Source organism: Oratosquilla oratoria, chromosome 40, assembly GCF_046742065.1.
Source record: "Oratosquilla oratoria isolate Oo_2021 chromosome 40, ASM4674206v1, whole genome shotgun sequence".
Classification (NCBI taxonomy): Eukaryota; Metazoa; Arthropoda; class Malacostraca; order Stomatopoda; family Squillidae; genus Oratosquilla; species Oratosquilla oratoria.
The window spans coordinates 35,551,740-35,556,739 of NC_134816.1; positions in this window are offsets into that span (position 1 = coordinate 35,551,740).

The following is a 5,000-nucleotide window of genomic DNA, read 5'->3' on the forward strand; positions in this document are numbered from 1 at the left end:
TTCATCAGAAACGAAGGCCAGAGAGATATGTTCCAATAATTTAATCTATTTTTTTATTTGTTCGGATTCGTTCTTCGAAACAATGTATCGAGCTCATAACTTCGCGATGAATGATGATTGGAGGGGATAAGGGGGGAGGGGGAGGTGCGTCCGTGTGTGGGGGGGAGAAGGGGCGTTATTGTCATTCAGGGGGGAAGGGGGGAGGACAAGCTACTGCTTCCTTTCATTAGGGGACTCAGGTAGTAGGAGGAAGGGGAGGGGAAAGAGGGGGAAGGGGAGGGGGAGGAGGAAGGGGAGGGGGAGGGGGAAGGGGAGGGGGAAGGGGAGGAGGAAGGGGAGGGGGAAGGTGGGCGGAAAGGGAAGGGAAAAAGGAGGTGGAAGGTAAGGGGGCAGGGAGGAAGGGGAGTGGGAAGGGGGGAAGGGGAAGGAGTGGCGGAAGGGGATGGGGAAGGGAGGGGTAGGGGAGGGATAAGGGTAGGGGAAGGGGAGGGGGAAGGGGAGGGGGAAGGGGGAGAAGGGGAGGGGGAAGGGGGAGAAGGGGAGGGGGAGAAGGAAGGGGAGGGAAAGGGGGGAAGGGGAAGGGGAGGGGGAAGGTGGGAAGGGGAGGGGGAAGGGGGGAGGAAAGGGAAGGGAAAGAGGAGGTGGAAGGTAAGGGGGAAGGGAGGAAGGGGAGGAGGAAGGGGGGAGGGGGAAGGAGAGGCGGAAGGGGAGAGGGAGGGAGGGGTAGGGGAGGGGTGAGGGGAGGGGAAGGGGAGGGGGAAGGGGAAAAGGGGAAGGGGGAGGAGGAAAGGGAAAGGGGAGGAGGAAAGGGAAAGGGAAGCGGGGGTTGGAATCTCACAACATAAGGGGAACTCCATGACCTTTTCAGCGATCTGCAACTACCCAAGAATAAGGCAGAGCTGCTATGTTCTTGTCTCTAACAGTGGAATCTCCTAGCAGCTGATGTGAAAAATAAAAAAAATTATAACCGTCAGCAGCAGTTCAACGATTTCTTCGTAATAGAAGCTGATTTAGCGGCCTTCAACAATATTAATGGTTTGATTGAGGCACTTGGCATCGAATATGAACCCAGATTCATCAAAAACGAATCTGAAAGGTATTTTGCTACATAACGACATTAGTGAATCATCAGATCCTGTGACCTATGCACTACATTTGAAAGAAACTTATGAGAACATAAAACATATGTTGCAATGCATAAAATATGATTAACATCAATGGCACTACATTTGAAAGAAACTTATGAGAACATAAAGCATATGTTGCAATGCATGAATATGATTAACATCAACGGCAGCTCTGTGGTGACTTAAAGGTTGTTGCACTTGTGAACGGCTTGCAGGGCGGATACACCAAGTACTTCTGTTTTCTGTATGAATGGGACAGCTGTGCAAGAGGTTCCCACTATATCAGGAGAGGCTGGCCACCTCGTCAATCATTGGAGCGTTGGATGAAAAATGTTCAATATCCACCTCTCACTGAACCAAACACAACTTTGCTACCACCGCTACATATAAAACTGGGGCTGATGTAAATATTTGTCAAAGCTATGGACAAATCTGGTCAGGGAATCAAGTATTAAAATTCCCCTCACTGAGTGACGCTAAGATAAAAGAGGAAGTTTTCATTGGTCCACAGATTCGAGAGCTTTTTAAAGATGGTGACTTTGAATCGACCCTTCACTAATAGAGGTGTTTAAGTGGATCAAAGGCTTTAACAAGAGAGACGCAAAGAAGATCAATATATGAAGACAACAGGGCAGGACTCGGAGTAATGGATTTAAACTGGAGAAATTTAGATTTAAGAAGGAAATAGGCAAGAATTGGTTCACTAATAGAGTGGTCAACGAATGGAACAGACTTAGTAACCACGTAGTAAGCGCTAAAACTATCAGTTTTTTTAAGAAACTGTTAGACAACTTTATGGATGGGGATGACAGGTGGTAATGGACATGGAACTGCCTAATGTAGGCCTCATGGTCTTTTGCAGTCTCCTTTATTCGTATATTCTTATGGGAAGAAGAAAGCTGCTTGGGAAGCATTCAAGTTAGTGGCAAAGGAATTTCTCAGGAACAGATTGGAAGAATACTATGAAGAATTGGTGGAAAACTTTATCAAGGCTTACAAGAACATGGGATGTAACATGTCACTTTAAATCCTACTCTTTGGTCTTGCATTTAGATCTTATTTTCCAGCAAATTGTGGGACAGTAAGTGACGAACATGGTAAAAGGTTTCACCAAGATATTTCAACCGTGGAAAAACGGTACAAGATATTCTTTCCTATTTGGCATTTATCTTACAGTTAGATAATTTTCCTGAATGGATAAAAGAAAAAAAAAACGTCTGATAAGGAATTTCAATTTTGTATCACGAAAACGTTTATTGGGATCAAAACTTTTGCTTGTGACTGTACATGAAATGTACACCGATTAAGAAAAATATTGTCTTAACAACGAAAATTAATTGCCCTGAACGACTTTTTCTTTATTTTTCGATCACATTTAATGCACACATGTTACTGTTAAAAGTAATTTTATGACAGAATACTCAATGTTTCTGAAAACGAGTTCAAGAGAAAAAAAAATATAAAGAAATAAATGGAATGAACAAATAAGGCACAAACAAAGAAAAATAAAACGAAGACAGAGAGGAGGAGGAGGAGGAGGAGGAGGAAGAGGAAGAGGAAGAGGAAGAAGAAGAAGAAGAAGAAGAAGAAGAAGAAGAAGAAGAAGAAGAAGAAGAAGAAGAAGAAGAAGAAGAAGAAGAAGAAGAAGAAGAAGAAGAAGAAGAAGAAGAAGAAGAAGAAGAAGAAGAAGAAGAAGTAAAAGAAGAAGTAAAAGAAGAAGAAGAAGAAGTAAAAAAAGAAGAAGAAGAAGAAGAAGAAGAGGAAGGAGAAGAAGAAGAAGAAGAAGAAGAAGTAAAAGAAGAAGTAAAATAAGAAGAAGAAGAAGAAGAAGAAGAAGAAGAAGAAGAAGAAGAAGAAGAAGAAGAAGAAGAAGAAGAAGAAGAAGAAGAAGAAGAAGAAGAAGAAGAAGAAGAAGAAGAAGAAGAAGAAGAAGAAGAAGAAGAAGAAGAAGAAGAAGAAGAAGAAGAAGAAGAAGAAGAAGAAGTAAAATAAGAAGAAGAAGAAGAAGAAGAAGAAGAAGAAGAAGAAGAAGAAGAAGAAGAAGAAGAAGAAGTTGCCTGTATTTTGAGCTTGTTTTCTTCTCTTGGTAAAGAACTCATACAAGAGTCTTACAAAAGGTGTTAGGGTAATACCATCAAAGTCAAGGAGTAGGAAGTGAGTGAATGAGTGAGTGAGTGGGTGACTGAGTGAGTGAGTGAGTGGGTGAGTGAGGGAGTGGATGAGTGAGTGAGTGAGTGGATGAGTGAGTGAGTGAGCAAGTGGACAAGTGAACGAACGATTGAGTGAATGAGTGAGTGATTGAGTGTGTGAGTCAGGTGAGTGAGTAAGTGAGTGAGTGAGTGACTGAGAATGTATGTATGTATGTATGTATGTATTTATTCATTTCTGCATTTTATATATATATATATATGTATATATATATATATATATATGCATGTATGTATGTATGTACGTATGTATGTATGTATGCATGTATGTATGTATGTATGTATGTTCTTGTTCTTATACTTGTTCATGTTTATGTTCATGTTCTTGTTCTTGTTCTTGTTTTTCTCTTTCTTCTTCTTCTTCTGATTCTGATTTTGATTCTTCTTCTTCTTCTTCTTTTTCCTCTTCCTCTTCTTCCTCTTATTCTTCTTCTTCTGCTTCTTCTTCTTCTTTTTGCTCTTCCTCTTCTTCTTTCTCTTCCTCTTCTTCTTCTTCATCTTGTTCTTCTATTTCTCGTTCTCTTCCTCCTCTACTCTTCCTCCTCCTCCTCCTTCCTCTTTCCTTTCCTCCTTTTCCTCCTCCTTCCTCTTTCCCTTCCTATCCTCCTTCTTTTCCTCCTCCTCCTTCCCCTTCCTCCTTCCGTTCTCCTTACTCTTTCCAATATCAATAACCCGTGATCTGTGGCGATATTTTCCTCTTGTACGGATCCTGCTGAGCGGCAACTTACTCAAGTGAGGAAAAAAAAAAAAAAAAAAAAAAAAAAAAAAAAAAAAAAAAACTCTTTTTGAGGCTGAATATCACTCCAAAGTCAAACCTCACCAATACATTCCGTTTTTATTTTATTCTCGTTCCATCCTCTCCGCATTTCCTAAACATATTCCCCCCATTTTCCCTCGCCCAAATACCCCATTCTCTTTTATATAACCCACTCTATAACCCAAGCTCCCGTATTGCTGCATTCGGCTTATGGAAGCTGCGCATCTGTTTTCTTACATGTCTCTCCCTCCCCCCTCTCCCCCCCTCTCCCCCCTCTCCCCCTCCCCCCTCCTCTCCTCCTCCACCTCCCCGCTCTCTCCTTCTCCACCACCTCCACCAGAACCAGGGACCTCTCTTCCAATTGGGGCTTCTCTCTTTCCAGCTCTTGTTTGTCTCTCTGTCCTTTTTTGTGTCATTATAAACCCTTCTTTCATTTTTTCCATCTTTTTTAACCTCCTCCCCTCCCTTCCTTCTTCACTAAATCCATATCTCACTCACTCACTTTCTCACTAACTCGCTCATTCTCTCACTCATTCATTCATTCATTCATTCATTCATTCATTCATTCATTCATCCATTCATTCATTCATTCATTCATTCGTTCGTTCGTTCATTCATTTATCCATTCATTCATTCATTCGTTCGTTCGTTCATTCATTTATCCATTCATTCATTCACGCATTCATTTATTCACTTATTCATTCACTCATTCACTCGTTCATTCACTCATTCACGCATTCATTCATTCATTCACGCATTCATTCATTCATGCATTCACTCATTCACTCGTTCATTCACTCATTCACTCATTCATTCACTCATTCATTCATTCACTCACTCACTCATTCACTCACTCACACATTCATTCATTCATTCATTCATTCATTCATTCATTCATTCATTCATTCA